The sequence below is a fragment of the Camelus dromedarius genome, chromosome X (genome assembly GCF_036321535.1).
Source record: "Camelus dromedarius isolate mCamDro1 chromosome X, mCamDro1.pat, whole genome shotgun sequence".
NCBI lineage: Eukaryota > Metazoa > Chordata > Mammalia > Artiodactyla > Camelidae > Camelus > Camelus dromedarius.
In genome coordinates this window covers 11,947,012-11,959,556 of record NC_087472.1, presented here as the reverse complement: position 1 = coordinate 11,959,556, position 12,545 = coordinate 11,947,012, and the positions used below count along the sequence as shown (strand labels likewise).

At 43.8% G+C, this 12,545-nt stretch overlaps 1 protein-coding gene and 1 non-coding gene across 3 annotated transcripts in view; one reads left to right on the top strand and one right to left on the bottom strand.

Moving 5' to 3' along the window:
* Nucleotides 1–12,545, bottom strand: part of FGF13 (fibroblast growth factor 13) — a 442,238-nt gene that overhangs the window by 339,027 nt on the left and 90,666 nt on the right. The gene's annotated exons all lie outside the window — the stretch shown is intronic.
* On the top strand, nt 5,794–5,865 carry TRNAA-AGC (transfer RNA alanine (anticodon AGC)). The gene has a single exon. It is a non-coding gene; the product is annotated as a tRNA-Ala (tRNA).

Below are 12,545 nucleotides of genomic sequence, written 5' to 3'. Positions count from 1 at the left end.
AGCCTCAGTGTGTGGAGACAGCCTCCCCCACGTTTCAGCCTCCCCATTAGCAAGAACACCATACAAATGGCTTCTCTGGTCACCTAACACCGAAGCACTCTGCAGCCATTAGTGCCTTCCGTATTAGAAAACCCAAAAGGTGTAAAATGGGAATTTGTGATCTGAATGTGGCCTAATTATCACATGGTCAAATAAAATCAGTGCCATCACTGGAGTGACTGCACTGGCGTGGAAGCATAATGTGCACTCATTTGGATACCTGACTATTCACCTGAAGCACAGTGTGTTTCTCACCTTCATCAGAACCTAAAATGAAACCGTAAAGGGCCACGGCATCTGCATGTACAGAGATTAATTTGCTGTTAAGCAACCAACATGAGTGGGTTGCATCTTTTTTATTTTAATGACCTGATGTGTTCTCCTCTGTCATCTCGTCGACCAGTGAAATAACAACACGAACTAGAAATAGGAACAAAATGCAACTCCAGGCTGTCATAATGTTTCTCCTGAGTTATGATCCTACACAGACCTCAGTACTGCATGGGGTGGAACAGACTCATTTACCTGAGGCTGGCGTTGGGTTCTCACCTGGGAACTCTGGAGGAGCAAAAGTCCCATTTTTCCTCAGTGCCCTCCCCTGATCTTTTGGCAACTTTATGTGAGAACTCAAGGCCATGTTACAAATTGTGCCTCTGAGGTCTTCCCAGAAGGACTGGAGGAGGGACTTCCGCCAACCTCCCACGGAGAAAGCCACACCTGGCACAGGTGTGCTGATGGGAGGACACAGACAAGGAGAAGGAATGTTCTCTCTGAAGCGTTCAGGTTGGAAGAGGTGGGTTTTGTGGAACTGCAGGGCTCTTTCCCCGAACTGCTATGGGGATCGAGTCATCTTGCTGCTCCTCCCTACTCCCCTCCATCTCCTTGAGCTGCCCGAACAACACCTCGGGGACTTAAGCTTGCGTATTTCTTTTCTTTCTTTCTTTTTTTCTTAAGTTTCCACATAGTTCTGATTCATATGCCTAGTTAAGAGTCAGGCAATTAAGGAATGATTAAAAATACGCAAGAGACAGGCAAAGAAAGCAAACAGCCCGGACCATTAGCACAGTTCTCCACATCTGAATAAAAGTATGTGAAATAATCCATCCCTGGGAGTCAAGCAGAAGAAATTAGACCTTCACGTGGCCGCAAATCATCTTTACAAGCTTTCTAACACTTCTGCCGCTATTGCTTCACCCTAAACAATCTGTCACCACATAGCGAGGCTGGCCTGATGGTTTCAAGAGAGGGCCGATTGCATGGTGCTCACCAGGCCTGGTAGATGAGATTGTAAGGAAAATGACATAATCAGTGACGTATCCGAACTTACTACCAAAGAATAGATGTCATGAGTAGTTAATATTGCCTATTCTTTTCCCAATGGAATTTGTAAAGACTCTGGGAAATAATCTAAACCTCAATGTTATTACAGAATCAAGAACCAACTACTGCCCTAGTTCCATAACGAATGCTGATCAAATACATTTGAATTGGAAAAGTATATTTATTTTGCAGATTTCTGTCGACATGGTCTGCTTCTATTTTCTTTGAGAAGACTAATGAACAAAGTTCAGAGGACTTTTTTTAGTTCAAACGTTTTCCCATAAATCAATCTGCTCAGGCAAACAGAACATCAAAACACTAACAATAAGGAGCGATCATTGGAAGTTGATCTGATTTACACATAAGTACACCCACTAAGACTTAAATGAAATTTATAGAGGAACACAATTGGCTAAAGGATTTTTTGAGTCTTCTAAAGCAGCTACTACAATAACTGCAGAAGTATGCACAAATTGTGCCAAGTCAAATCAATCTTGTGTATTTCTTCCGAACTGTTACAAAATACATTTCATAGAAGGGGAGAGCAAGCTCACAGCAGGCAAAATGTGGTAGCTGAAGTCAAGCATAGCTGACTTGCTGTTTAAGACAGATGAGATCTACAGAATTCACCAATCCATCCTGATCAGCTCTGATACAGAGGCCCAATTCCCAGCATATGTGGCTTCTATGGGTTTATGATACAGGCTTCTTGGATCTAGACAGATATAGGAGATGCTAGCAGTATGTGAGCAGAATGTATATTCTATTTTGCATGCCAGCATTAAGTATGATAGGAAGGCGATTTGCCATGCCAAGTCTGATAGGTGGGAGCCAGGGGCAGGTCTCAGACTCCCCCACAAGAGTTCAGAGCTCAGAGAAAGGGATGGGGGCAGGGGCAGGATACTGGCAAGGAGAAGAACAAGATAGAAACCTAATACCCACAGAACCAGCTAAACCAGAAGCTGTAACGAGGTCTCAGAGATAAAGGAGGCAGAGGCTCAGTCTCTTAGCTTAACCATCAGAATATATACTATGAGCCCCAAACACAAGTCTCCAGAACAGCTTCCCAGGACAAAGATCATTTCCCCTCTAGCTTCTTTTAAAATCTCTAACTGATTTTGGGGATGAAGAATTTGGGGCTGAACACCCCCCCCAATACACACCCTCTTCCCACCTATCAACTAACACAATTACTTAGAATAGAGTGGGCTTTGGGAGAGTTCTATTGAATGGACAGAGAAATGGATGAGTACACTAACTTTAATAGGCAGTTGTGGGCACCAAAGGACAGTGTACAAGTGGTTAAGAGTGTGGACAATGTAATCACAAAGTTCTGGGCTCAACACCTAGCTCTGAAGCTTGCTAGCTGTGTCCTAATTTGATAAATTACCTAACCTCATCTAAAACTGGGGGTAGTAGTGCTTAACTCCTATGACTGCTGTGAGGATTAAATGACTTAGCACATCTAAAGCACTTAATGAAGTGCCTTCATCATGGTAAGTACTCAATAAATGTTAATCGTTGCTATTTTTATCACTATTAACAAATGACCAGAAAGCTTTTACATTGCCCAAAAAAATGAAGAGACTGCTACCTCGAAAGATCATAAAAAGCAGGATCAAAGCAAGTTTTTTTCCCCCAACATACCTGTTCAAGTTTCTTAAAATTAAATATTCTACAACCTCAGAGCCAGTCTCTCTTGCCTGTATACATGTGCGACTTCTGGATCGCTGCCATTCTCTCACTCTCTGCCCCAGATCTGTTTGTAGCTAGGGAAGACAGGTTTCATACCTGCACGGAACAGTTACCTGCCAAGTTGTAAAATGAGAGACGACACAAAAAGGCAACGAGGAAACACTGAGGAGGCTGAGGGAGACAAAGCCATGAACAGGTTGGTACCCAGCCTCCATTCCCCATCCCCCTTTCTCCCTTGGGCTCCACTCTCCATCATGTGCCCTTGACCACATCCCCAGCTCAGGCTAAACCCCTCTTTACTGACCGCATGCCTGCTCCCAAGCAGCTTAACATGACTGGACCAGCACACAACCATGCTGTCAGTTCTCCTTTAAACTGATGACCTCAAAACTCAAGTGTGCGCAGTCACTGCCATCTGCCCCCCTACTCTCCTCCCCCACCCCATGCATCTGTCTACTCTCCTTGAGACTTTTTCATACGTGTCCTCTCGGCTCATACCTCTAACTCTTTCTTCCTCCTCGCTCTCAGCTGATGACTAGCTTCTGATTCCAAGGAGGAAAAAAAAGAAGCAATTAGGAGAAATTCCATATCCTCCCACTCCCATATCTACCCACCACAGGCTCTGGCCACTCTGTTAACTGTGGATGATGGGTCTCTGCTCCTGAGGAAAACCCTCCACCAACACTAAGAAGCTAATATGCCTACTTTATTTTTCTTCATAGTATTAACACATTATAGTAATTACCTGATCATATAATATAGGTCTATTTGTTTACTTGTTTACTGTCTGCCCCCCACCATTAGAATATAAGCGCCTCATGAAAAATGTTATATCCGTAACCAAAAGGGCTGCCAGGCACTTATTAGGCACTCAGTGAATACGTATGTGTGGAATGAGTGAAAAAAAATGAATGAAGGAAAGACAAACACGAACTTCTCACTGTGTGTGAAATTCTCTTTTGAATGCTTATAGTTCTCTCCCTCTCTCTCCCCCGTGTCACTCCCCACTCCATCTTTGGGATAGAAATCTAATGTCCCAGGAGGCTAGGTTATTAAACAGTGATGCTCTTCAGGGAGGCATGGCCTGGGCATCCATGTGAGTGATGATGCCTGCACCAATCCTGGTCTTGACTAGAGTGCCAGTGAGCGAGGCCCTACCCCCAGAGCAGGGCCAGCCAGGGAATATGGGAAGTAGGCTTGCCAAGCACAGGTCTATTTAGGATCTCCATCCAATGACAGGAAAGCTTCTTGACTTCCTTCTTTCCTTGCCACTGAGCCTCAGGCTGTGCCAGGGAAAGTCCAGCCCTCAAACATCTACAGAAAGTACCCCAGGGAGGAAATCCATGGCTTGTACAGACCATCTTCACAATGCTCAGGAAGCCAGCCGGCCTGAGTGAGGAGGGGCCCCTTGGCGTGTTCCGTCTGCACATAAGACAGTTTCTGAGCATTGCAGCCAACATGGATAAAGGATCACATGAAATAATGGATGTAAAAGTGACTTAAGTAGATACAGTGCATGATATATACCAAAGAGGTTGTGAAGACGATGGAGAAGATGGAGATGAAAGAGGAGAAGGAAGAAGAGAAAGGGAAAATGGGGGAAGGGAGGAGGCGTGAGGAAGGTAGAAGAGATGGAGAAGGGAGAAAAGTAGAAGGAAGAGAAACCATTTAGTTCTACACGCCAGTGGTGAAGATTGCAAATGTGACTACTGGACTCTGGCAGTCACCGATTTGAGCGCTTTGGACAAGTCCCTTTTGTCTGGGCCTTGGTTTTCTCACCAGTCAACGCAGGAAGTTGACATCTCCAATGACCCTTGCAGCTCTGACCTCCGTAAGCCCATAATCTGTACAGTCATCAGTTTGGCCTTGTGATCTGGGTCAGTGGAGCCACCGAGCACCAAGGCCAACCAGGACAGTTTGGGGCTTTAGCAGATGTCCCTGAAAACAGGCAGAGACTCCCAGTGCCAAAAGTATCTTGGTCCCTGAATGGAGCCTTAGTTGCCTTCCCACAGCCCCCAGCTTTCTTCCCAGGAAGACGTTCTCCCAGGGGACCCCCCTGATATGTACGTCTCATTTCACAGCTTCTCTTTCCTAAGAAATAAACAGCACAAACTATCATTTGTTCCTCAGCACAGAAGAAACCAGTCCAATGAAGTTCAGCCAATCTGACCTTTAATACCATTTATTGGCTCTTTAATGATGAATTCATTTGAGCACTTGGCCCCAGATCCTAATTCACAGTGACTCTTAATGTAAATGCGACCTCTCCCAGTCTCTGCTCCTGGCCCCTTTTGAACTTTCATAAATCACACCTGGCTGCCTCGGGAACAGGCTACTCTAATCTTACTTTGGGAAAAGATCCAGCATGGCAGGCAGCACACTTACATCGGGACCACATGGTGAAATCAACCAGAGGCAGGCATACCCAGAGGCAGCCAGCCCGGCCTGGGAAGGGAGGGGATGCAGTCAATGTACACCATGTTTTAAATCTTTCCAAGTTAACTGGTGTGGAATCTAAATCGCTTACCCATATATAGCCTTCGAATATCTTGTAAGTCAAAGAGACCTTGCGGTGTACTGGAGAGAATGCCGGAGCTAGAATCCAAAAGACCAAAGGAAAATTTTGGCTCCACTGCATATCACACTTTGGGCAATTTACATAATCACCCTGCCTCCTGATTCTCCCCATCTCTAAAATGAAGATAATAATAGTACATAAGAAGTAAGATTGACTGGGGAGAGGGTATAGCTCAGTGGTAGAGTGTGTGCTTAGCATGCACGAGGTCCTGGGTTCAAATCCCAGTACCTTCATTAATAAATAAAAATAAACCTAATTGCCTCCCCCTGCAAAGAAATTTAAAAAAATAAATTAAAAAAAAGAAAAAAAGATTGATTAAGATACCATTTGTCTAAATGACACAACAGTGTCCAGTACATATACACACAGTAAGTATTAGCTATTAGCCACTGGTTCCATTAAATGAAATAATGGCTATGGACATGCTGTGAGAACTAAAAAGAGCCCCTCAAAGAGTGTTTGCAAAATAACTGACCCCAAAGCGAGCAACTAAATTTCAGCCTTAGTTTCTGTACACTGCATCCTTGTCTCCATCATGAGCAAACAGCCTGGAGTCACATTTGTCCAAAGGAACAAATTACAGATGTAGAGTGGGCACACACTTAGGCACAGGCTGCAGCATCATTATGCTAGCTGACAACTGGAAATGTCCAAACTGTCCAAAATGACAAACATCAATGTCCCCAACAGCAGCCTAGTTGAGGAAACTGTTACACACACCTACAACAGACAACTAGGCAGCAGTTAAAATGGTGTTCCAAAAGGATATTTACTGACAGAAAAACATGTCCAAAATATGCTGTTGAATGGGAAAAAATGAAAGTTAAGGAACACGTTCTTGTATGAATTTCAACAAATATATTTTACCATGGAAATAAAATAAAAAGTAGATCTTACTTTTGCAAATATGTAATACATATGTTAAAATGCATAGAAGAAAAATTCTCAAAGAGTTTCCATGAAGTGTAACCATTTTTAAGAAATGATTCTTTCTGCATAATAGCAATTTAGGTGATTTTCAGTTTTTCTTTGGATTTTGAACTTTCTGGGGATTTTTTAATGATCTTTTTTTAAACAATGAACATGTATTCATTCAACACCATGATAGATAGGGTCCCTAACCGTAAGTCTCTAAGTCTTTCAAACTAGCCATAACTCGGTTTCAGAGGCTGATATGCTGGTTTCTGGGAGCCCCGGGCTGCCTGGGAGGCAAAGACAGGCACCTACCAGCTGCCCCTCTGCCCCCTGTACCTACTCTGTCAGAGAGATGAAAGCAGGTATATTTGTTGCTTTCCCTGGTGCAGCTACCCAAACACTCAGTCCTCCTTCAAGAACGCTTTGAAGGTACATTAAAAGAAATCACAATCCTACTCTGGGAGGAGAGGGAAATGTTCAATTTCCTTTTGGCCTGATGAAAGTGTTTTGGAACTAAATAGAGTCAATGGTTGCACAACACTGTGACTGCACTAAACGTCACTGAATTGTACATTTAAAAATGACTGTGTATGCTGTGTCAATTTCACCTCAATAAAATTAAAATTAAGCCATGAACAGAGTGCCAGTAACTTCATCATGGATGTAAAAATTTTGCCTCTTTAAAGTTCTTGTGTGTCCAACATGTATATACTCTGCACACCTAGATCAAAATTTTAATAGAAGTCTTTTTACTTTGTTTCTAGGAGATGCATATTATGAACCAATATGCAGTTTTTATCATGTCACTACTGTAGTCATGGAATGTTAGAACTGAAAGACAGTCCCGCCATGTCATTTTACAGAATAGGTAACTGAGGCTAGAAAAGAGAATTTGAACCCAACAAGCAATTTACAGAATCAGATTTAGAATTCAAGTCTCCTTGCCCAATGTTCTGTCCAGAATAATCCACTATGAGTCGGTTCTTCATTAAATTTCCTGGGCCTCTTTGTAATTATTTTTAAATAAATATTTACCATTTGAGCAAATTCTCTGCCTCATGCCATTTTCCAGAATTTGTTTTCTGCACCCCAAATGCTTTGATATGCTGTATGTTGGCCACATATACTGATAGCTGTATTGAGCAAACGCATCCTTGTTTAAGACAGTTATTTCAGTGTGAGAAACCCGTGACTGGTTGTGAATTAACTCGGTCATGCTCCACAACTCCTTGGCCCTGTCACTTGATACCGGGGAAAGTGGAAAATCTGGATTTCATCTGGGTCTCAAAAACACTGTCGTTCACGCAGCGGTTTCCCCATCCACATCTCTCAAACTACCCTGACTCCAAAACGCAGCTAGTTTGTTGACTTGAAGGACAAAGAAATCTTTCCATCCACAGCCAAGAAAATCATACCTTACTTGCAGGTTGTACAGATTAATTTCTGAGAAGGCCTATGACCAACTGGTCCATAGCTGGACTGCACGGTTGCCAGTGATGTGCTATTTGGAATCAAAGAAGCCCTGGCATGATGGAAGCAGCAAAGATCTTCTGGGTATTTTCTTAAATTACGTGACACCACTTTGCAGTTGTGTGACATCTGCATTCAGCGCTTTGCTATCTGGGCTAAAGTGTGCCCATTCCTGCAAAATGGTTTTTAAAAACATTCTGGGCACTTCTGGCATACTGAGGAGTTTCGGGCACAATGACCTGAACTGAATCTGTGTCCCAGCCTCCAGCAGTACACCCTCTGCACACCCCACCAGGGAAGCCCTAGATGTTGATTCAACGTCACTCCCTAGACTTCCAAACAAATGAGGCAAAGGATCTCAGCTTGTTTCCCACTTATCAGAGAGCCGATGCCGTGTTACAATGTCCACATGTTAAAAAGTAACTTGAGCCGAAGGAAAGGGGAGGGAATCCCATTTGGTTAACATTCCCATCTGTCCACAGACTCCTTTTAGAACAAGAACCAATTTTATGGCGGTGTTTTTGAGGCAAGAGAACAACTTCGAGTTTTCCCGGGCGGATTCAACAAAACTAGCCACAGTGGGATTCGCTCAGCATTACTTGAAAGAAAAAGCCCCCAAACAAGTAACCCCCTCATTAAATGTGACCTCTACACATAGGTAGATGTAGAGCAAACTTCAAAAGCAGTGTCAGCGATACTTCCATTCTCAGAGCCTCTAATCCCGGGATAAAACGAGAAGGTTGTGATTTTCTCAATCAATTTTCCACAGTGACACACATATGAGGAGTATACTCCACTCCAGTGGGGGGCACCCAGATTATGATAGAACCCCAATAAGTTCCATGTACGTGTGTGTGTGTGTCATAGAGGAAGCCAGGCAGTGGGGCAGCTGAGAGCAGGTGGCTGAAGCACTTAGGGGAGGCTCAGTGTGCAGAGCAGCGGGCAGCCCATGGACTCAGCTGGTGGACTCTAATTTATTTCAAAAGGTAAATCGAAGCTGAAAACTCCTGGAATAATAAACACTAAGGTCCTTCCAGCTCTGTAAAATAAATGAATTGAATCAAAAATAGTCTCATCATTATAAGATGGTTTTTAATGGCAGTAATAGGGATTGAACCCAGGACCTTGTGCACACTAAGCATGCGTTCTACCACCAAGCTATATCCCCCACCGCATCATTATAAGATTTTTAAATATCTGAAATTCCCTGTGGCCACATCTATGTGGTACCTAATTAGATTCTTATGGAAGGATGAAAGCAATGCTTTAGATGCCCTGATCATGTCCATGTACACCTCCACGTAGTTATTTCCATTCAATAGTTATGATATGATAGAATGGGTTTTGGAGACAAAACACCTGGACTCAGATCTGAGCCTTGCCACCACCTAGTTTCATATACCACAGTTTCTTCATCTGGACTCATCTGGGATGACATTCTGCAAATTCCCCAACTTCTCTATGGTTTGCTCTCCTCATCTATAAAATGAGGATAATAATAGTGCTTATCTCCTAGGCTTGTAGTTACAGATTTGATGACACGATACACGTAGAGCTCTTCAAGCTGCCCACAGCACAGAAAGTGCTTGATAAACGTTAGTGACAGGTTAATAGTAACATCATCTTTGTCACCATATCATTAAGGTGTTTTCATAGCTCTCTGAATATTGTAGGAACGTGAAATTGGCTTTTGGATGAATATTTTAAGCTTCTATACTATAATGCACACCATCATCATCATCACAATAACTACATTTTGGAGCTATGATATATTGAGCACCATGACTATGCTAGGATGCCAGGCAGTATACCCTGGAGTAACTTACTTAATACTGACAATGCATCTGTAGAAGTCCTGAGTAGAGGTCCCTATAGGTCAAGAAAGTGACCTTGCTAGTCACATCACTATAAGTGACAAAATCAGGATTTGAACCCAAGTCTCTCTTATTGGAAAGTGACTATTAATAATGATAATGACGATAGCAAAGCTTCATTGAAGGCTTACTATGTACCAAGCATTGTACCCAACGTTAAACCTGCATTACAACTGTGTTAAGCAGATTCTGCATGACTGTAACACTGTCTTGGTTTCGGAGTCACAAATCAGAAAGGAGCTAGAAATACTGGGAAAACCAGGGTCCCAGAATGCAAAACAGCAGAGGCTAACCCTTGGTCTCTGTCCCTATCCAATGACAGTAAAATGCAGCACAGGCCCATACTGCAGAGGGGACCTTGTGGGCTCTAAGTGGAAAATGCAGTCACACAAACCCTTCTTGGAAGGTTGGGTTGTAGAATACTAGCATTGGCCAGGACCTTAAAAGCAAACCTCCCTGATTGGTAGACCAGAAACCTGAAGCCATGAGACGTGGAGCAATGCATTTTCATCCCCTCCCACAGAATCTCAGGGGTTTTACAAGCTTTTCAGAGTGGCAGGTAGGGCAACTGCAACATTTACCAAGGGCTCTGTTAGAGCCCCAAGGCAGAATGTGACAATGAATCCAACACAGGCCCTGGCCTTCAAGGCACTCCCCCCACACACAGAGGGAGACACACAAGTCACAAGCAACATGAATTCAAGCCAAGAGGGAAGTTCAATTGCCGGGCGATGTGAGCTCAGAGGAAGAAAACTCCTTTCCAACTGGGGGCAGGGTGTCAAGGAAAGCTTAGTAAAGTAGATGACATTGACAAATGACAGGGAAAACTACAAGAAGGAGAAATACATTTAAGCAAACAGCTATAGCCCAGGCAGAAAAAGTCAGGGTGTGTTCAGGAAGCACTGAAGGATCCAGTGGGGCTGGGAATGAGTACAGGTGAGGGCGAACAGAGGGGCAGCCGGCAGTTCAGTTAGTTGGGAAGCCCAGACACAGGAAGCTGAGGAGGCTGGACAGCTCCTTAGCCAAGGGAGTCTGAGTGCAAGACGAAGGTGATTAGAAGTGGGCCTTAGAAGGATGTACCTGGCAAGGCTTGACAGTAGCCGTTGGAAGGGAAAGAGGCCAGAGAGGAGACATGGGATGTTGGAGAATGATTAGAAGGCTGTTTGTTGCAATAGCACAGACAAGAGGTAATGAGAGTCTGTCTGAAATGGCGCAATGGTCTGGGAAGTGCAGAGAGGTGGCCGATTGATATACTTTCCCTTCTCTTCTGCTAGGTCGGCTCTTAATTGCTGAGTGGCACTTAAGTGATCTGAAGCAGAAAGTAGTCCCCACACCTTACTCCTCAGAGGCTCTTGTTCCCTGAAGGGACATGACCAACAGCTTCTGAATACTCGGTCACTCTACCCTGGGCTGTGTTTGGCCAAACTCTGGCACAACTGAGCACCTTTCTACATCTTCCAATTCTACACCTGATGATCTCATCAACACATTTCTCCTGATTGCCTGTTTTCAGGGAGGCGTCTGGGGGTGGGATGTATAGGCAGAAGCCAGCCAGTTCCAGACAACAGCCGTTCACATCAACAACTTCCTCCCATTGTCCGTGACCACTGCTTTTCTGGGTCTTGGATCCAAGCTAAGGCTTTTCACTGCATCAGTCCTCAGACAACAAAGATATCAGCCCCTCAAGATCAGAACTAACCGAAAAAGCAACTTGGCAATTAGATACGTCCATCCAGAAGTCAAGTGTTTACCAAGTAAAACTCTGCAGAAGTAGCTGGGAGGCACAGAGTAGCTACACAGACATTCTAAGAAACCCAAAAGCTCCACCAGAGAAACCAGTCCTCAGCACTGCATGTTTATGTCAGATCTAAGTGCAATCTGCACAATCTTCCCACTGTTCAGAGAAGATCCCTGCTGAAAATTAACTAGGTGGATGCAGTTTTTTTCTCTAAGATGAGTTACTGAGCCTAGGATAAGGGAATACAATACTCGATAAAGCCTTCTCTCTACCTAGAACACATCTCAAGTCTTCCTATAACAAAATCTATTTCACAACCCTCACCAACACTAAAAATGGGACAATGGCAGGCAAGCAAGAGAGCTTGGAGTCATCAGCAGGGACAAATACGATAAAGTCTCCTGAGGATGAGCACTGGGGCAGGCTGCAAAAACACTGGCAGAATACTACTGTCCAGAACCGACTCTAAGCAAAGTCACCTCTATGAAATGAGATGTAAAATTAATGGGCTGGTCAGCCTTTGGCAACACACTAGGTAGAAAGTATGTCTCTAGTGGACGGGGGATAGCTATTGTCACAGTCACACCCTAGCTTCCACATCCATGTGCTTTCTTGCCTTCAAAGTTGTCCCGTGCTAATTCCAACTTACTGCCCTGTGTGTGCTCACAACTTCCTCTTTGGCAGAGAGAGAAATAACTTGACCAAGATCATTCTGTAGAGGATGCCGGATGGGTAGCACCTCAGCCTAATACAGGAATGTGAATGAAGAAAAAAGTAGCGACTCTGACACACCATCCAGAAATAAGGTTGTCTTTCATTCAGGCCCTCTATAGTGCCTGTTTGTTTGCGGTCAGATTAATATCCCAAGGGAAACTTCCTTTCTTAAAATGGCAGGAGACAGAAAACCAAGATTTCG